The sequence below is a fragment of the Myotis myotis genome, unplaced genomic scaffold (genome assembly GCF_014108235.1).
Source record: "Myotis myotis isolate mMyoMyo1 unplaced genomic scaffold, mMyoMyo1.p scaffold_m19_p_2, whole genome shotgun sequence".
In the NCBI taxonomy this organism is placed as follows: Eukaryota; Metazoa; Chordata; class Mammalia; order Chiroptera; family Vespertilionidae; genus Myotis; species Myotis myotis.
The window spans coordinates 115,475,487-115,497,431 of NW_023416324.1; the positions used below are offsets into that span (position 1 = coordinate 115,475,487).

The 21,945-nt window shown below is 36.8% G+C and overlaps 1 protein-coding gene across 8 annotated transcripts in view; it reads left to right on the forward strand.

Annotated features, from left to right (window-relative positions):
- Positions 1–21,945, forward strand: part of NRIP1 (nuclear receptor interacting protein 1) — a 103,739-nt gene that overhangs the window by 27,759 nt on the left and 54,035 nt on the right. For 4 of the 8 annotated variants that reach the window (XM_036352355.1, XM_036352352.1, XM_036352353.1 and 1 more), the window contains exon 3: positions 18,762–18,874. The exons of 2 other annotated variants lie outside the window; for them this stretch is intronic. The gene's annotated coding sequence lies outside the window, so the exon portion shown is untranslated. Of the gene's footprint in view, positions 1–4,436; positions 4,478–18,761; positions 18,875–21,945 lie in introns of all 8 variants that reach the window. 2 more of the 8 variants (XM_036352356.1, XM_036352357.1) reach the window with 1 other exon arrangement.

The following is a 21,945-nucleotide window of genomic DNA, read 5'->3' on the forward strand; positions in this document are numbered from 1 at the left end:
AAGAAAAGGAAGAAATAGAAAAAGGTAAGATAAAAAATTTTGAATAAGAAAGTGACAATAAATACCTATCTATCAACAAGTGAATCTAAAAATCGAATAAAAAGTCTGATGAACAGAATAAACTGGTGAATGGATTGGAATCAGGGGCATGGAAATAGAACAGACTGATGATTTTCAGAGGGAAGGGGGTGTGGGAGGTTGCGGGAAGTGATTATACAAAGATCTTATATGCATGTATGCATTATGTATGGACACAGACAATAGGGTGGCAAGGGCCTGGAGTGGAGTGGGAACCGGGTGGAGGGGAGCTATGGGGGGAAAAAGAAGAGGGACATTTGTAATAATCTTAACAATAAAGATTAAAGAAAGAGTTATAAACAAAGCTAAGTAAATTAATAACTATTTCAACTGAAAAAAAATATATTGCTACAAGAGATGTCTGAGATTTTACTGCCTATGTTTTTTTCCTAGGATTTTTATGGTTTTGCGATTTACATTTAAGTGTTTAATCCATTTTGAGTTTATTCTTGTGTATGGTGTAAATTGGTAGTCTAGTTTCACTTTTTTGCATGTACCTATTCAATTTTCCCAACACCATTTATTGAAGAGACTGTATTTACTTCATTGTATGCTCTTGCCTTCTTTGTCAAATATTAATTGACCATAGAGACGTGGGTTGATTTCTGGCCTCTCTTTTCTGTTCCCTTGATCTATATGCCTGCTCTTATGCCAGTACCAGGTTGTTTTGATTACTATGGCCTTGTAGTGTAGTTTACTATCTGGTATTGTGATCCCTCCAACGTTGTTCTTCTTTCTCAAGATTGCTGAGGCTGTTCAGAGTCTCTTGTTTCTGATAGGTTTATCACACGATCACCAGACATTTGTTTGCAAGTTTATATTTTAGAGAAAAAAAATTTATCAGGAATAGAGAAGACAGAAGTAGTTGTTTTGTTTCTTTGTTTTATGGGGGGAAAAACAAAAACAAAACCAAAAAACAACCCAGATGATACATTTCTCTACCTCTTGTGTAGATATTTAAGACCATAATGGCCATAGTTTAATATAGTAGTATATAAAATGCTGGTCTTAGAATCATAAGGTTTATATTTGAGCTATAGCTCACTTCATATTGTTAGCAAATTATTTAATCTGAGCCTCAGTTTCTTGATCTGTATAAATGAGTATACAACCTATATCACAGGATTATTATGCAAAGTAAATGAGGAAATAAAGTTTGCTGTTACTAGTGTAATGCTTTAGAAAGGTAATGTATTATTGACAATATTGTTAATTCTGTGTTTTAAAAAAAAAATACAATAGATTTTTGGATGACCACTGTTTTACTCAATAGAACACTCTTGCACAAGATTTACACTTTCTTTTCTTCTTTTTTCCACTTTAATAATTTTCACAAAGCCTGGTCCATGCTTTTGAAATTCTTTTCAAATTTGAATCAGTTAACATCTGCCACCTACTGACCCATTTCTCTCTACTTCCTCCAACTCTGCTCTCTCCTTACATCTTGCTTGTTTAAGCTGAGTGATTAAAGTGGCCTTCACTTGATTTTTCCAAAGATCGAGATTAATGCACTATTAGAAACAACAACTTCTAAATATGTTTGCATAGGAGCCAGTAGTATTCTTTTTTCTCCCCTAGAGAAAACAGTTCTCAGAGAAAACAGTTAGTAAAACCCTATGTGGACTTGCTTTTTCTTTTATTGTTTAGTGGTTATAGTTTTTTAAAGTGAGTTCTGCCTACATATTAAAAATGGTCTCAGGCCCTAACCGGTTTGGCTCAGTGGATAGAGCATTGGCCTATGGACTAAAGGGTCCCGGGTTCGATTCCGGTCAGGGGCATGTACCTTGGTTGCGGGCACATCCCCAGGAGGGGGTGTGCAAGAGGCAGCTGATCGATGTTTCTCTCTCATCGATGTTTCTAGCTCTCTGTCCCTCTCCCTTCCTCTCTGTAAAAAATCAATAAAATATATATTAAAAAAAAAAATGGTCTCAGTATAAAGTTTCTGAAGTGACTCACCACATATGCAAGTACTTCAGATTGCATGCCCTTAACTACTGTTTGAATTTTTATAGGTTTGTAATTTTGCTGACTGCAAGAAAATAAAAGGCCTAGTGCCAGTTCTTACTGGGTCAAGATTTATTTTAAAGTATCAACATTTCCTCAACTTTTTGATACTTAACAAAAGTTTTAGAGATTTTCCTGCAAAAAAATTTGACTAGGTTTTATTTCAGTAAGAGAAATTTGGGATGCTAATGCCATCAGTAACAAAAGCATGCAGTTGGTGAATTTATTAATAGAAATTGCCATACACTGGACTACCCTAGAGATGTGTTTTTATTTAAAGAGGCTAGTGGAGGCATCAAGGACTAGTAATTATATTTGTGTCTTCAGCAGAGCTCTAGGTGCAGAAAACTTGACCAGTGATTTGAAAACAGACTGTTACTCTCCTGAAATGATCAGGAGACGGGTTGCTCAAATCAATTCCTGTGACACTAGGGAGGCTTTATTAAGTAGCGGTTTGGGGATGCATTAAGGAAGTACACACTGAACTGAATTTGAATCCAGGTCTATCTCTGTACCTGTTGTACACCTTTGGGCAGTTTACTCTACCACCCTGGGTCTTATTTTCTTCATCTGTAAAGTTCTATAATATCTATTTAATAGGCAGTGATTAAGTGGAATAGACTTAACTATAACATATGACTTAGCACTATAGTCAATAACTGGCATTTACTTGCTATCCAGTTAATAAAAGTTAATCATAATAACTGGGAATTAACCCTCCAAATAGTTGTTTAAAAACTTGCATTCCATGTTGAGAGTCATTAAAATATAGAAATATGTTTGAAGTTTCTTAAAAATCTTTACAAAACCCACATTAGAGTCAAAGCAGTATTTACAGGTAAACCGATTGAATTTGACAAGGATTGGGACACTGTTTTTGAACAACTATGAATCCTAATCTGCTATTTAGTCTTTGGGCTAATCATTTTAACTTCTAAGGTTTAGTGTTCTCATCTGTAAAATAGGCATAACTTTCTAGGGTTGTTTTGAGAATTAAAGGAATTAAACCATAGGAAGCACTTACTGTAGTTCCTGGCACATGTTATTCTTGTTAGGTATTCTTGTTACTCCACAGGTACCTTTTTGGAGATGGCCTTGAGAACTTGAGGGAAACATAGTTCTGGATTTTTTAAATGTATTGGTTACTATTGGAATTTGGGCATTAAATACTTTTTCATTTGTATAATAATTATCTAGTTGACTTACATTAAGATAAAATGCTACAATATTTGGAATCTCTTATTTAAACAGCACTTTCTTTATATTTTGTAAAAACAGATTTTTTACATTGTATCTGCTATGGTCTAATGTTTGTGTCCCCTCATAATTCATATGTTGATATTCTAACTCCTAAGGAGATAGTATTAGTAGGTGAGCTCCACCTTCATGAATGTGATTAGTGCCCTTACTTAAAAAGGCTGCAGAGAGAGTCCTTTTCCTCTTCTGCCATATGAGGTATAGCAAAAAGATGGTTGTCTTGAGCCAAAAAGCCAGATTCTCACCGGGCACAGTATCTGCCTATACCTTGATCTTAGACTTCCCAGTCTCCAAAACTGTAGGAAATAATTTCTGTTGTTTATAGGCCACCAGTGCATGGTTTTCTGTTACAGCAGCCTGTATTAGAAAAGACCACATTTATTTTGCGGTCATTCTATGTCTCTCCACTTTTAATCCAGTTTTAATTCATGCATCTGCTTTCCCTCCTGCTTCAATTTCTGTATGTAGAGTGACCCAAAGAAGAAGCAGGAGGGAAGCAGGAGAGGCAAAGATTGTGTCTGAGGCTAGTAGATAGTTAGCCTTACCATGATCAGATTTAAATTGATTTATGACTGATTTTTCAAGTTTTACCAACAGAATACTTTTATTGCTTTTGATCACTGTTATAGAATAACTTTAAAGGAAATCTCTACTTTTTTCAGCGGCTTTCAGTAATTTTTTTCGGAGCCATAATTTATCCAGTAACTTTTCAAAATACAGTAACAGCTAATAAAAGACTGACAATCAAAGAGTTATATATTATGGGTATTATATTAAGTATAGACTCAAGGTTATCCTACATAAAGCTAATTCTTTTATATCCTCTATTTTGGGCTCATTATGTCCAGAATAAATTATTTAATGGCATGGGGATTTTACATTTATGGGAATTTTCCAAGTTTATAAGATTTTTATGAGGAAGCATTGTGTTTTGTTGGTTATTATACTAAGAAGTTGATGAGTTTTAGTTTAGGATAGAGTTTTGGTTTTGTTACTGACTAGTGGTTTGGCTTTGAGTTAAAAAACAAAACCTGATGGCTCTTAGCTCTTTGACTCAAACCATTACTGACTTATAACCCTCTTCCCTTCCAAACTAGGATTACCTGAAGGATAAAGAAGAGCATCTCAGACCAATGAGGTATCCCCCATTGCTTTCTAGTGTGTCCAACACACAAGGAAGCATAATTAGTTATGTTTAAATCATCATGCCCTGATTTTATTTGGCCTTGAGGCTTCCCTTCTCACTTTTACCCAACTTTATCTCTCCCTCTTCCCTTTCCTTCTTCCTTTGGATGAGCACTAATAATTCTGAAGAACCTAGTTAGGCACTTAATAGTTTAGAGCATAATTTTACTACTTGAATTATTTCAAAGCTCTATATTTGGACTGCCTTTTCTTTGGTCATAAATTTATTTTTGATTCTTAATTAAGAACAAACACACTGTTTATAAAATTACTAGAGGCCCAGTGCACAAAAATTTGTGCACTCTGGAGGGAGGGGGGCGGAGAGGGGTGTCCCTCAGCCCGGCCTGTGCCCTCTCGCAGTCTGGGACCCCTTGGGAGATAACGACCTGCTGGCTTAGGCCCGCTCCCGGGTGGCAGAGGGCAGGCCCAATCCCTAGGTGCAGCCCTTGGTTGGGCTGAGAGCAGGGCCGATTGGGGAGTTGGGGCACTGCCCCCTGTCATGCACAGAGCAGGGCGGATTGGGAGGTTGTGATGCCACCCTCAGTCACCCTCAGGGTAGGGCTGATTGGGGGGTTGGGGCACCGCCCCCATTACACTCAAGGCAGGGTCGATGGGGAGGTTGTGGCGCCACCCCCTGTCACGCACAGAGCAGGGCCAATCAGGGGTTTGGGGCGCTGCCCCCTGTCATACACAGAGCAGGGCCCATCAGGGGGTTGGGGAGCTCCCCCCTGTCACGCATAGAGCAGGGCCCATCAGGGGGTTGAGGAGCTCCCCCCTGTCACTCACAGAGTAGGGCCGATAGGGGAGTTGGCACACCGCCCCCTGTCACACACAGAGCAGGGCAGATCAAGGGGTTGGGGCGCCGCCCTCTATCACCCACAGAGCAGGGCCGATCAGGGGGTTGGGGTGCCGCCACTGTCGCACTCAGGGCAGGGCCGATGGGGAGGTTATGGCTCTACCCCATCACACACAGAGCAGGGCCCATGGGGGAGGGGGTTGGGGCGCCGCCCTCTATCACCCACAGAGCAGGGCCGATCAGAGGGTTGGGGAACCGCCACTCTCACACTCAGGGCAATGCCGATGGGGAGGTTTTGGCTCTACCCCGTCACACACAGAGCAGAGCCCGTGGGGTGGGGGGGTTGGGGCGCCGCACCATGTCACACACAGAGCTACAGGGCGATCAGGGGGTTGGGGCGCCTTCCCCTGTCAGGAACAGAGCAGGGCCGATAGGGAGGTTGTGGCCCCGCCCCTGTCACACACAGAGCCACAGGGCGATCAGGGGGTTTGGGCGCTGCCCCCTGTCACGCTGATCCCTTTTACTATATAGAATAGAGGCCTGGTACATGGGTGGGGGCTGGCTGGTTTGCCCTGAAGGGCGTCCTGGATCAGGGTGGGGGTCCCCACTGGGGTGCCTGGCCAGCCTGGGTGAGGGGATGATGGCTGTTTGCAGCTGGTCACACACCCTTCAGGGTGGGGGTCCCCACTGGGGTGCTTGGCCAGTCTGGGTGAGGGGCTGAGGGCTGTTTTCAGGCTGGGGGTGACTGAAGCTCCCAACTGCTCCTTTTTTTCTTTTTTCTTTTTTATTCTGGGCCAGCTTTAGCTCTGGCTCCAGCTCTGAGCTTCAGCTGCTGAAAGCAGGTATCTGTTTTGTTTGGGTTCTATAATCTAAACAATGTATAACTCCAGCTCTGAGATCCCGGCCAGCTGAAAGCTGGTTTCTGGGCTTTTGTTTAGCTTCTATATTTGTTACAATGTTTCTTAAACTGCAAGCTCAGAGGCCGGCAGCGGCAGGCAGGGAACATTGGAGTCCTCCGTCACTGAAGCAAGCAAGCCTCATGTTCAGTTTAAGCTGCCTGGCTGCCGGCTGCCATCTTGGCTGGCAGTTAACTTGCATATCGCCCTGATTAGCCAATGGGAAGGGTAGCAGCGGTCGTACACCAATTACCATGTTTCTCTTTTATTAGTTAGGATTCCTATGAGAAAATGACTCTTGTTCATTGTCATATTACATGTTCTCTAGGCATGCAATATAAAAATGGGGACAAAACACCTGTCTTCCAGCTTAATTTTAGCTTGACATGTAAGTAATAGAAGACCTTACTAAACTAGCTGAAATAATGAGGGATCTATCACTATTTAAAGGATATCGTATATAATAAACGACTAATATGCAAATAGACTGAATGATGGAACAACTGAACAACTGGTCGCTATGATGAGCTCTGACCACCAGGGGGCATATGTGGAACATGGAGGGCCTGGGCCTTGTTGGGATGATGAGCAGATGAGCGGGGTGCCAGTCGCTGTCATTGGGGCGAGCCTCTGGTGGTTACTGAAAATTCTTTGCTCCTGCACACCATGGTCCCGCCCGGTGCTCACACCCGCTGCTGGTGACGGTCCGCTCGCACCCACTGCTGCCACTGGAGCGGCCGCTTGTACCCACTGCCAGCGCTGGCCCCACTCGCACCCATAACCGGCCCTGGAGCCACCGCTCGCACCCACTGCCGGTACCCAGCACTGGTCCCGATCGCTTGGTGCTGTTAGTGGGTGCAAGTGGCGGCTGCCAGCCCCGATCGCCCCTGAGGTCTTTTCCACTTCCCCATGCTCCCGAGGGGTGACTGGGGCAGCAGCCACTGCTCGCACCTGCTCACGGCGCTCGCCCTAATCACTCTGCGCTGTCAGTGGGTGCGAGTGGGGCTGGCGCCATTAGCGCATGGGAGCAACAGTGCCGGGAGTGGAGCTGTAGGCAGACGGGACTAGGGGCCGTGGCGGGAGGGGCCAGGCAGGGGTTCGGAGGATGGACTGAGACCCACCCCTGTGCCCACTGCAGCCTCGTGGCCCACAGAGCCTTTCAAGGTGCACAAATTTGTGCACTGGGTCTCTAGCATTATTACATTATCCAATAGGAAGCTTAGAGTACGGTGATTAATTGACTGCCATAATGATGTTATTAGGAACTCACATGAATATTTTTCATTTTTTTTTACTCTGCCATCTTGAGTGTTTTGGCAGTGTCGCTCTTCATGATTACAACATGGGCGTTTTTCCATTCTACTATTTTTTAATAAGGAAAACTTATCCTAATAAACTTCATTGGCCATAATTTTATCATATGCCTGTACCTAAACCCAGTTGTCAGAGTAAACATTGTTTGTCATAATGGCTAGACCTAGTTAGGGTTCACCTCCTAAGGTAAGAGGGTGAGCATTACTGCCAGCAAATGAGAAAGGAGAGGTGTGTTTGTGAAAGGACTGCCACAGTCTGTCACAACTAGGGGAGATCACAGTTTTATTAATTTCTGCAAAACGTGTAATGAGATCACAAAATGTAGGCAGTCATGCCATGATTTATTCACTGTATGTTTTTTTAGTGCTTCCTGAATTCCACTGCTCTTACTGAGGATAAAGCAGTGAACAAAAGGGAAAACAAATGTTGCCCCCATGAAGCTTATATTTTATTGATGAGATAGACAAATAAGATAAAGCAATTCATTTTTATGGTATCTTATGACAAGTGCTAATCAAATTTGAATGAGAGGAGGGAACATGGAAGGTTTGGGGGCGGGGAGGACGGTTGCATGAAATTTTAGATTATGTCCAGGGAAGGTCTCCTAAGAAGATGACTTGAGTAAAGGCTGAGATAGTGATACACGTTTCTGGAGAGAAAGGGGTATTCTAGTCAAAGGCTCTGTGGATGGAGTGGGTGAATGAGGTAGAGTCACAGGAAGTGAGGTCAGAGGAGGGAGCTACTAGAAGTTTTGAGCAGAGGAATGACCCAGTAGAACATTTTCACAGAATTGCTTTGCCATTGTGTTAAATAGACCCAGAGAGCATTAAAAAATGGAAGCAAAGAAACCAGTTAGGAGGCTGTTGTGATAATCCAGGACAGATGATGGGGACTTGTATGAGAGCAGTGAGAAGTAGTTGGATTCTGGGTATTTCCAACAAAGCCCACAGCATTTGCTGATGGTTTAGATGTGCACTCTGAGAGGAAAAGAGGCATCTAGGATAGCATCAGGTTTTTGGCCTGAACAGTTAGAATGGTGTTGATACTTTCTGAGATTGGGAAGAACAGGAATTGGATTTAACATGTCAGTTAATTGGTTTGTTAAATTTGAGATGTCAAATAAATAATTAGGTATGTAAATCTTCCTTGTTGGATCACTATATATTTTTGAAAAGGATGAGATTCTGCATTAATAATAAGAAATGGCTTTTAAAATAATACAAAGTAAAAAACCAGCAATAAGGAGAAACCGGGAAATGGAAAAATAAAGTGTTACTAGTATATGGGGAGAGATATTTTATATTCCATTGAACAAATATAGGGAAACACTAGAAATAATTTTAAAATAGGAGTACTCAAAGAAGCAGTTATACACTGAGAATTTATTTAGTGCCTACTATATTCTTTCAAAAATCGCTTATTAAATATGTATTCTTTGAATCAGTGGCTCATTTTTGAAGCCCCAAACCTTGTTCAAAATATACATAAAAGGGAATACATTACAAGGACCGATAGTATGTATTTAGTTTATGTCCATGCCCTCTGTGACATGATGCAATGATCTTTCTAAGGGACTTGTGTTGTTGACAACTATGTTATCTTCCCCCATCCCAACTTCCTCAGTATTGTGAGCCTATAGTTAATGCTCAAACATATTATTCAATAGCACTCCAAGCAAAGAGAAAGAATCACTCCAATAAATCTTATGCTTGCCTTTTAAAGAGGAATTAGTCCAAGATACCTTTTAATCAGATTATTGTACTTGTTTGCATTGAACAAGGATGCAACACATAGCTAAGATTTTCAGTCTATATACATCACATAAAATGCTGAGAACACCTCAGAAAATACCTTTCATATTATAGGTACTCAAATATTTAGATAGAAAATTTGATTTATAACATCATTAAAATTTCTAACTTTTAGGACTTTTAAAGTATTATGCTGCATGAAGTAGGTATTGCTTGATAATATGTGCTCTACCTGTAATGCAAAATTGTTTTGTCAGAGAAAAGTACTATAAAATAATATAAGGGATTATTTATAGGGTGAAGAAATTATGCTTTTTAAAATGAATTATGCTTTTCTCATCACACGTTTGGCCAATCCAGGTGAATATATGACTGATCGCCTATATGGACAGTGAAAGGAAACATTTACATGTAGAGGGAAATATTTGTTCAGAACCCGAGTATATCAAATTACTTTAGTTTACCTGTTTCTCATGCTAATTTTTGCAAAATGAGCATCTCCCAGGGGAAAGTTCTACAAATTTGCAGTAAATTTGCAAATTAAGCAAGCATTTATGCTAGTTTCATTTGAAACCAGATTGATAGTAGGTATGAATTAACCTCATTCTTTGACCAAGCTGTGAGGTTTTTATCTACAAGTCTGCTTTCAAGTTCTTTGGGGTATATCCCTTTATATACTTCTTAGTTTTTTATTTTTTTAAAAGTAGAGTTAGGAAAATATGTTGCCTAGCAATTAGCATTTGTTCATATGTGCAAATTATTACCTAAACTAGTGATTTTCAATCTTTTTCATTTCATGGAACACATAAACTAATTACTAAGATTCTGCAGCACAGCAAAAAATCTATTTTTCACCCAGCTGACAAAAAAAATAGGTATAATTTTTATTCATTCACACTGAACAGCTATTGGTGTATTGTCTGTTGTCATTTTTTTATATGACAGTCTAAGAGAAAAGAGGTCAGTGCCCCTGACTAAATAGTCAGGTAGTGCAAAATTCTTGTGGCACAATTTTGTTCTTGTTGTTTGTTTTTATGTTTTTAAATCACTGGCTTAAATAATGTTATTCTGAAAGTAAAACTCTGATTTGCCACAATGTAGCAGCTTATAATTTATTATGCAAACAGGAATATATTTAAATTATTGAAGCACAATATTGAAATGATCTTCCAAGAACCCATCAACCAATATATAGAACCAGAACTTTATGAATACAGCATGTGTTTCTCCTTGCCTTTGCCCCTGCTGCCCTCCTTGACTCCCTTACTCTTCAGTTTTGTTAGTCACTTTTTAGTAATACTGAGTTTACTATGTAGGTCCTTAAATAATATACCATTTAATTTTACTTTTTAAGTTTGCAAAACTGGTAGTATTCTATAAGTAGTCGTCTGAGACTTGTTTTTTTTTATTTTTTTTTTATATTTATTTATATTGCTATATGTAGTTGTAGTCCATTTACTTAACTGCTGAGTAATATTCCATTGTATGAATTTATTTATTTGACTGGTAGACATCTAGTTATTGTTGGGTGTTTTTGTTTGCTTTTGATATTTTATTTGTTTTTGATATATCTATATTGATGTATTGGTACAGATATGTGTGTGTAGCTATTTTATATATAGGGTGGGGCAAAAGTAGGTTTATAGTTCATATAAAAATAATACAATAATTAATAAATGATAATAAAAGAATAAACTCTGTATTTTGTGTACTCACACTTATAAACCTACTTTTGTCCCATCCTGTATATATAAACTGTCCCCAAAATACATATACACAATTTAACAGTTGGTAACCAACTGAATTTTCACTCCTTTTCAGGTTTAACTGATTTGAAGTAATGGGTGAAGCCAGACTAAGCTTTGAACAAAGAAATCGTATCCTAAAGAGCCACTAGACTTTTTTTTTATGGGGATACATAAAAGATAAAGCTTACAGTACTAAACCAGCAGCAGTTGATGAATTAAGGGCATACAAACACTGAACAAAATGATTCTTGATATTTGCAATTCCATTGCTTTGTGTTATTAGCAGTGAGTGTCTGGACCAGAGTGGTCATCAGTTTGAAAACAGGCATTGACACACAAAAAATTACTCATTTCTGTAGGTTCTTTTAAATTTTGAAAATGAACTGTTATGTTAAACAGTGACTTTATAATCATCCAAAGTGTGTATATAACTCTGTATGTAACAGTCATTGCTAATGTTAGCGTTCTTTTATATGTGTTTTGGTGCACATGTGCAGGACTCGGATATATACATAAGAGTAGAAATATAGTTAGAGAATGCTCAGTTATATGAGATAATGCCAGATTATTTTCCAAAGTCATTGTATGAATTTTCATTCCACTAGTATGTATTAGAAGCTCACATTGAGCCATTATCATTGGCAAAATTTGGAAAAGTCAGACTTCTTCAGTTTTCCCAATAAAATGCCATCTTATTGTCGTCTTCATTTGCTTTTCTATGATTGTTAATGAGGTTGAACATCTTTTCATGTGATTACTCACCATTGGGATTTTTCTTTCACAAAATGCTTATTTATGTCTTTCATTCATTATGTACCTAAAGCTATGTGTTAAATGACTTTCCTGTTTTTAAGTTTTAAAATAATAGCACACAGAACAGTTGCAAGCACAATAAAGAGGAAAATTTCCCCCCAATGATTTGATTTGATGCATCATCACCCTTGAATAAACGAGTGCATATTTCCTGCAAACAAGGACATCCTATGTAATAAAGAGCTAATATACTAATTAGACTGAACAGCAGAACGACCATCTGGACATCCTTCCGGACAATCATCTGGACAACCTTTTGGATGAAGCTGGGGCTGCGAGGGCCAGCCGAGGCAGCCGGGGCTGCGAGGGCCCCTTGAACAAATTTCATGCATCAGACCTCTAGTTGTCCTATAAATCACAATAAAACAATCAAAATCAGGAAATTAGCATTGTTTTAATCTTCTGCCATCTAATCTTCAGCTCTTCTTCAATTTTCAAAAGTCATCCCAATAATGTCCTCTATAGCAGAATGATCCATTTCAAACTCAAACCTTGCTTATTTATACTTGTCAACATCTTTTCATTTCATTCTCTTACAGTCTTTGACTTTCAAGACCTTGGCACTTTTCAATACTATATAGACCAATTATTTTGTGGAATGTCTCTTCCTTTGGGGTTGTCTTCTGTTTCCTAATGATTATATGAAAGTTATGGATATTTATTTGGAAGGAATATTATAGATGTGATAGTGTGCATTCACTCTATCTTTTTATTGTTGTTGTTTTTAATCCTCACCCGAGGATATTTTTTCCATTGATTTTTAGAGAGTGGGAGGGAGGGGGAGAGACAGAGAGAAATATCAATTGGTTGTCTCCCACATGTGCCCTGACCAGGGTCGGGGATCTAGCCTGCAACTGAGATATGTGCTCTTGATTGGAATCGAACCTGGGACCCATCAGTCCACAGGTTGATTGAGCCAAGCCAGCTAAAGGCTCCTTTCTGTATCTTATCAGTTTCTTTTTTGACCATTACTGTTGATGTTCATTTGGATTACTTGATTAAGATAGTGTCTGCCACATTTCTCTACTATGAAATTACTAATTTTCCCTCTGTATTTAATAATTATTTTATGTGGGTGTACTTTGAAACTATGTAAATATCCCCTTCCTGATCAAACATTCATTTCATTCATTAATTTATTTGTATTGGTATGAGTTCATGATTCTTTATTTTACTCAGTGAACTATAATCAATTACTATTGTTACTTATTTTGATGCTCATATTGCCCTGATTTAGCCACTGAGTTTCCTTTCAGATTGGCTTCTGTGCTCTTTTGATCTGTCATTCAATTTCATTCCCACACTATAGAGTTAGATCAGTCATTTTTTTCCTTTTTTTGTATCTCCTTCTCTAACTGTAAGAAACCTGCCTACCCATTAACCTAAAATTTTTGCTTATGTGATTAGTCTCACTCTATATAATCAATCTGTCATATCTATTACACCCTTCCCAAAATTTATTTGAGCTTCAAAGACCCTTCATGTGGAAGCCCTCCTAAACCCTACTTGGATTCCTACATTGTACAGCGCAGTGCACATTTCTATGGGCACCCTCCTCTCCTTGCTCAGGCATTGACAACCATTGTTATGTAAAGTCCTGCTCAACCTAAACCACACCATCAGGGATTGGGCTCTGATTCCCACACCACACTGTTCCCCCTCCACTCTACCATAGACACTGTCTCATTCTGCTCAGACTCTGACACCCCTTACGAGATAACCTCTATCCATTTTACCCATTTGTAATACAAATGTTATAGGACGGACACACACACTAGATGCCAAGATCTTTTTTGGCAATGTGTGCTTTGTGATGTTGTAGTTAGTCTTTTCATTTTTTTTTTTTTTTTGTATTTGTTGAATGGAAGTTTTAAATTATAACATAATTGAATTTAAAATTCATTACATGCTTTATAGGTAGGCCTTCCTATATCTTAAGAAAGCTTTTCCTACTCTGCACTTACAATGGTATTCTCTTATATTTTGTTTAGAAAATATTAAAGACTTGCCTCTACTTAAACTTTAATCCCTGTGAGACTTATTTTATGTTATACAATAGGGATCCAATTTCTTTTTTTTTTCTTTCCCTAAATGAAGAACCAGCTGTTTCAGCACTGTTGAATGATTCCTCCTTTCTTCAGTGATCTTCAGTCAACTTTTGTCAAATACCACTTTTTATGTGAAGGTCTGTTTCTTCTCCAGCAGTCAGTTTATCTCTTTTCCAGGAAAACACTAACTGAATTGCTAAAGCTTTATAATGGATCGCAGGATAGATAGGGCAGAGTCCCTACTGTATTTTTTTTTTTCTGGTTGCATGGCTTGTCTGTTAATGGCTTTTGCTGCTCTGTTACTTTTAGAATCAACTTATAAACCTTTTGGATTTTGATCAGCATTTCATTAAATGTACAGGTTCAGTTAGAGAATTTTTATTTTATGATATTGAGTCTATCATGAACATCCTACTTGTTTAGGTTGTATTTAATGTCTTCCAATATATTTTTTTCCATATAGAATTTGCAATATTTACAAGTTACTTTTATTCTCTGGGTATGTTTTATTGTTGGATTTTTTTTAAGGGTTATTTTTTGTTTGTTACTATGTAAAAATAGTTGATTTTTAAGTGATTCATATTTAGCCACAATAATTGAATACAAACACACCTACTCAGATAAATGTGAGACAGGTTCAAAAGCAAATAAATAAGAAGTCTAGGTTTTTACCCTGAAATTATTTTGTTGTTTTAATAGTAGATCAAAAGTCACCGCTTTTACAGCTTTATTGAGATATAATTCACATACAATAAAATTTACCCATTTAAAGCATTCATTATAGTCACACAGGTATGCAGCAGCCACCATCTAATTTTGAACATTTTCATGACCTAACAAAGAACCTCATACCAATTCTCACTCACTCCCTATTCCCATTCTCCTCCACCCTTGGCCCTAGGCAACTACTTACTAATCTATTTTCAGTCTCTGAACTTGCCTGTTCTGGATATTTCACATAAATGGAATCATAAAATATATGTTTTTAGTTTTTTGTGTGATTGGCTTCCTTCACTTAGTATAATAATTTTTAAGGTTCATCTGAGTTGTAGCATGTGTCAGTACTTCATTCCTTTTTATGGTTAAATAATATTCCATTGTGTTGGATACATCACATTTTGTTTATCCATTTATCAGTTGATGGACACTTAGGTTTTGCAGGTTTGGCTGTTATGAATAATGCTAATATGAGCACACAGCTACAGATTTTTGCTTGGACGTAGGTTTCATTTCCCTTCTCTTAAACCCAGGAGTAAGAATTTCTGAGTCAAATGATAATTCTGTTTAACTTATTAAGGAACTGCCAAATTGTTTTCCTTTGTGATTATACCATTTTAAATTTCCACCAACAGTGTAAGAGGTGAATAACTCATCGTAAGTCTACTTTTATCTTCTCCAAAGAGTAATTGTTATACATTTAGTTTATCTTAAATTATGATTATTTTAAATAATATGAGAAATGACAACTTATACATCATATTTATTTTAAAACAATTTTTTATTCTCTATTGAGCATCTGTTTTTATGTTTTACAGTCTTGTTGAGGTATAATTTACATTCCATACAATTCACCCATTCTAAGTGTTCATTATGATGATTTTGAGTCAGCTTATTCAGATGTGCAGCCATCACCACTGTACAGTATGAGGACATTTTCATCACTCCAAAGAATTCTTCTTGCTTATTGCAGTCCATTTCTGCTCCCTTCTCCTGTCCTAGGAGATGAGCTGCTTTTCTTCCCTATAAGTTTGTCCATTTTCTAGACATTTCATATATAAATAGAATCATACAAATAGAGTATATGTATCTAATTCTGTCAGTAAAAATTATATTTCTGAGATTCATTTTTGCGTGAATTTTTAGTTCATTACTTTTTTTTTTTTCGGTTATCCCTTCATCAGTTGATGGATGTTTGGGTTGTTTACAGTTTGGGGCTATTATGATTGATGCCGCTATAATCATTTGTTTTCATTTCTCTTGGTTAGATACCCCGGAGTGAAATTGCTAGGTCATGTGTTTAAGTGTATGTTAATATTTTAAGAAACTGCCGTACTGTTTTCCAAAGTGGAAAATGTATGAGGGTTTCACTTTATCCCTGTCTTCCCAACCTTTGAATTTTTTAGTCTTTTAAAAAAATGTTTTTTTCTAGTGGGTGTGTAGTGGAATTTCATTGTGGTTTTATTTGCATTACTTTTATTGGTAATGATGATCTTCTTATGTATTTACTGAACAATTAGGTATCTTTGGTGAAATGTCTTTAAATCTTTAGCCCGTTTTTAAAAATTGTTTTTTTCTTTTTATAATTGATGTCTAAGGGTTTCAATATGCTGGGTACCATTTCTTTATCATGTTTGTGAGTTGCAAATATTTTTTGTCTCATTTTGGGGCTTGACTTTTATATAAATGATATATTTTGGAGAAGCTGATGAAGTCCAATTTTTTAAGTAATTGATTGTACTTGTTCATATTTAAGATATCTTTCTCTAACCTAAGATTACAAGGTTTTTTTCTTATGCCTTCTAGAAGTTTTGTAGTTTTAGTTCTTACAAGTCAAACTATTAGACATTTTGAGTTATTATTAAAGGCCTTTACATTTTCATATATATCTTAGGATAAAATTCTACAAATAAAAGCACAATGAGATTTTGAAAGATCTATTTGGAGAAAATTGCTATCTTTACAATATTGAATATGTCACTCCATGAACATAGATTATATCTGTATTAAGATTTTCTTTAATATCCTTTAACAATGTTTTGTAGTTTTCAGTACTGGTTTTACACTTTTGTTAAACTTACTCTTAAGTTTCTTATTCTTCTTGCTATTATTGTAAGTAGAATTTCTTATATTTTATTTCTTGATTATTTGTAATATATAGAAATGCAAATAATTTTTGTATGGGATTTTGTATCCTTCAGCTTTTGTAAACGTTCTTATTAATTTTTGCAGCTTTTTCATAGATTCCTTAGAATTACCTACATATAAGATAATATTGTCTACAAATAAATATATTGGGGTGACATTTGATTAATAAGATTATATAGGTTTCAGGTGTATAATTCTATGATGCATGATCTATTATATTATGTGCTCACCACCCAAAGTCAAATCATCTTCTGTCACCGTATATTTGACCCCCTTTGCCTTTTACTACCCTCCGCCCCCCTTCCCTTTGGTAACCACCATACATTTTGTCTTGTCTATGAAGTTTTGTTTGTTTATTTTTCTTGTTTGTTCATTTATGCTTTCAGTTTTACATCCCAGGTATGAGTAAAATCATATGGTTATTAACATTTTCTCTCTGACTTAAATCATTTAGCATGATATTCTCATGTTGTTGCAAATGGCAGTATTTTATCTTTTCTTATGTATTCCATTGTATATATGTACCACATCTTGTTTATACAGTTATCTGTCAAAGAACACTTGGATTGTTTCCATGTCTTGGCTACCATAAATAATGCTGTAATGAGCATAAAAGTGCATTTATCTTTGCAAATAAATGTTTTTGAATTTTCCGGGTAGATACCCAGCAGAGGTATTGCTGGGTCATATGGTAACTAGATTCTTAATTTTTTGAGGAACTGCTAGACTGTTTTTCATAGTGGCCTATAGCAGTCTATATTCCCACCAGTTAATGAGGATTCCCTTTTCTCCACAACCTCTCCAACACTTGTTATTACTTGTTTTATTGATATTAGCCACTCTAACAGGTATGAGGTGGTAGGTGGTATCTTATTGTAGTTTTGTTTTGCATTTTCCTAATAGCTAGAGGTTGAACATCTTTCAATATACCTGTTTGTCCTTTGTATGTTTGCTTGAGAGAAGTGTCTGTTCAGGTTCTCTGCCCATTTTTTTAATTGCAATTTTTGTTTGTTTGGTGTTGAGTTATATGAGTTCTTTATATATTTTGGATATTAACTTCTTGTTGGAGCTGTTGTTTGCAAATATCTTCTCCCATAACTTCTTTTTTAATCTATATGTGTTTACATTTCTTGCTGATTGCATTGAGTGGAATCCGAATAGCTAATGCAGACATCCTTGCCTTTTTTCCAGGGTTAGAGGGGAAAGTATTCAGTCTTTCACCATTAAGTATCGTGTTAGTTATAGGCATGCATCTTGGAAAGGAAGGGTTCTTTTCACATTGAAACAATTAATTAATGTAATATACCTTATTAGTAGAATAAAGAACAAGAACTAACATGAGAGTCTCAATAGATACAGAAAAAAATCAAGGACACAGAAATAGAGTAACAGAGTGTAAACAAAGTAAGGTAGAGACGAAGCTACTTTATATAAAGTGATGAGGAAAAGCTCTTTGAGGAAATGGCATTTATAATTACAACAAAATTATTTAAACATTTTTCTTTTTAGACATGCTTCCTGTCTTTATGATCTATAACATACCTGGCACATTCAGTTTCACTGACTCGGATTTAAGGCTGATATATATATTTATTAACACAAGACAATTTGCCCTAACCGGTTTGGCTCAGTGGATAGAGCGTCGGCCTGCGGACTGAAGGGTCCCAGGTTCGATTCCGGTCAATGGCATGTACTTGGTTGCAGGCACATCCCCAGTTAGGGGTGTGCAGGAGGCAGCTGATTGATGTTTCTCTCTCATCGATGTTTCTAACTCTCTGTCCCTCTTCCTTCCTCTCTGTAAAAAATCAATAAAATATATTTTTAAAAAAACACAAGACAATTTGTAAATATTAATCTGTGAGAATTTGAAATATTATTTTAAATATTTTGCTAATTTTTATTTAAATTTTCTTTTTTATCTTTCGTGTGATCACAAAATATATTCCAGAATCTGGTTTGGAAGAGATACCAAACTATCTTTTTCTTCCTCTTCACATGTACCCTAGACTAAAGGAGGAGCAGGGAATCTGAAGACTCCAGATGACATCAGAATTACTTTTCAACAGCCTTCTCAGTTTCCTTTCTCAGAAAGCAGAGACTCAAACCTTGGAGACAGATGGTGAGAACATTTTTCCCAAGTTCTTAAGGCTTAAGTATTGTGATTTTAATATATTTTAGACGATCCTTTCTAAGTTATAAATTAGCTTATAATCACCAGACTTGTATGTTGTGTTTTATCTTTGCAAATTCATTAGGCACTGTTTTTTGTTTGCTTGTTTTTTAAATATATTTTTATTGATTTCAGAGAGGAATGGAGAGGGAGAAAGAGATAGAAAGAGATAGAAAAGCAAAGTGTTGAGAGAGTATCATTGATCAGCCACTTCTTGCATGATCCATACTGGGGCTCGAGCCTGCAACCCGGGCAGTACCCTGACCAGAAATTGAACCGTGACCTTCTGGTTCATAGGGTGACACTCAACAACTGAGCCATGCCAACCAGGCAGGCACTGTTTTTTTTTTTAAACTAAGTGAGATACAATTCTATAATTAAAGAGCTTAGAGGGCAAGGATATAGATAAAAACAAAAAGAGGGTGTTAATGTTTAACCCAGTAGCCTAAACATTTTTGACATATTGACAAAGTATTAATAAAATACTTTTTGCTTATACCTGCAACATTTATATATTTATGAATTATATTCACAAATTGTTTACATTTTAGCTATTTGCATTATAAAATACACAAAAAATAAAAAAGTATGTAGGTAAATTTAATCAAGTAGTAGAAAGAGGTTAAATGATACAAAAATATTCTTGAGAATTAAAAGGTGTAGATTACTTCTGGAGAGAACAGTTGGGAATCTTGAAATAAATATTTGTGTTAGTGATACTTAATTTTTTTTTTTTATAAAAAAACAAAATGGATAGTTAATGCAAAACTAAAATAGCAATCTGATTTCAGATTAAAAGTTAAGTATTGTTTTGAAGAAAAATAGAAGAATGTTTGGTTATGGGTTAATTATAGTCTAAGTCAGTGATTACTTTTTGAATTATATAAAATGATTACCTCTTACAAGGAAATAGTAGCCTTTCTGAGAAATGATAAAATAATCTGATTAACAGAAGTAGGTGGTCAGTGCAACAGAAAGAGATGCCTGAGTGGTTAATTCTACTTGGATTAGCACCCCTGTTTTCCAGTATAGCTACAACCTATGATGAATTTGTCATGTCTTCAACTCTTGAACCTTATATTGCCTTTGCCAGGGCAGAAACAATACAAGTAAGCGGGGGAAAGACACAGTGATTGATTATTGTACTTATCATTAATTGTGAAGAGTTTACTTTTAATTAGGTACCTAAAAACTCTATTCAGAAGAGATATAGTAGATAGAATTTCCTAAACTTCACAGTGTTTTAATGGACTATGATGTTTTAAAAGGGAGATGGCAGGTTTTTTGGTCTGTTTTCTTTTAAATACGTTTATATTGATTTCAGAGAGGGAGAGGAAGAGAGAAATAGAAATTTCAGTGATGAGAATCATTGATCGGCTGCCTCCTGCATGCCCCCTACTGGAGATCGAACCCACAACCCAGGCATGCGCCCTGACCAGGAATCTAACTCTGACTTCCTCGTGCATAGGTTGACACTCAACCTCTGAGCCACACTGGCTGGGCAGGGAAGGCAAACTTGTTTTTTACTATAGGCATAATATGGTCAGCACAGTGGTAATAATAACTACTTTTCTTTACTATTCTAATTATATTCAGAAAACCTAGTAATGAAGTGTTTATTTTAACATTCTATGTATATATTTTAAATATATATACTAAATTTATTGGGGTGACATTAATCAACATGAACATGTAAGTTTCAGGTGTAGGTTTTTATGTTACAAGACCTGTATATTGCACCATGTGCCCACCACCCAAAGTCAAACCTCCTATCATCATATATTAGGACCACCTTCTCCCCCAAGCCCCTTCCCTCTGGCAATCACCACACTGCTGTTTGTGTTCATGAGTTTCAGGTTTATATCCCTCATCTGAGTAAAATCATATGGTTCTTAGCTTCTTCTATTGAACTGTTACCTCCTTTTTGTCCCTGTCTTATATACTGACTTATTTCACTTAGCATAATGTTCTCAAGGTCCATCCATGTTGTTGCAAATGGTGCTATTTCATCCTCTACTTATATTTTAATCACTCTGATTATCCTTGCTTGTAATTTCAGCAAGAAAATCTTTAAAAACAAATTTATTAAATAAAAAGAATAAAACTTTAATTTTATAATTGTAAAATTATTTGGTTGCTAGTCATTCTTCACATATTCATATATTATTATATTCTCTAAATTGAGACTTTAAATTAACCAGACTTTTTTACTTGTAAATATTAAACATTCTTTCATTCAGGTATAATTATGTGTTTATGACAGTTTGATAAACCAAAATCAGCTTTTACATTTGATGAAACACAGTAGGTATTGAACCCAAATTCTCAATTTTTAATTTTGTTAAAATTGTAAGCATGCATATTTTTGTTGTTATTAATTTATCAACACCCTTGTTTTACCAAGTAGCCAATGACTACTTATGATAGTTGGATAACTAACTTATAAATATAAAGCCAATAAGTTGTCCTTGAAATATGATCAAATTTAGATCTTTCTCCCAGATAGAAAAGTAGACAGGGTATTTAGAATGTACAGTCACAATTTTGAAAGCATATAAAAATAAATTACTGGTGATTATATTATTTATAAATATTTTTAAATATTTCAAGATTTTAAAAGTGTGTGTTTTCTAAAATGTGTTTGTTAAACAATTTTTCCCTTTGAATGAGGAGCTCATGGTCACATAAGTTTGGAAAAGTTAAATCATGATTCCTTAGCCAGGGGATTGTCAGTCTCTAAAGGAGGATCCTCCAGAAGGAGGGTCATATATATATATATATACTAGAGGCCCGGTGCACAAAAATTTGTGCACTCGGGGGGCAGGGGGGGTCCCTCGGCCCGGCCTGTGCCCTCTCGCAGTCTGGGACCCCTCGGGAGATAACGACCTGCTGGCTTAGGCCTGCTCCCGGGTGGCAGAGGGCAGGCCCAATCCCTCGGTGCAGCCCCTGGTCAGGCTCAGAGCAGGGCCTATTGGGGAGTTGGGGCGCCTTCCCCTGTCATGCACAGAGCAGGGCAGATT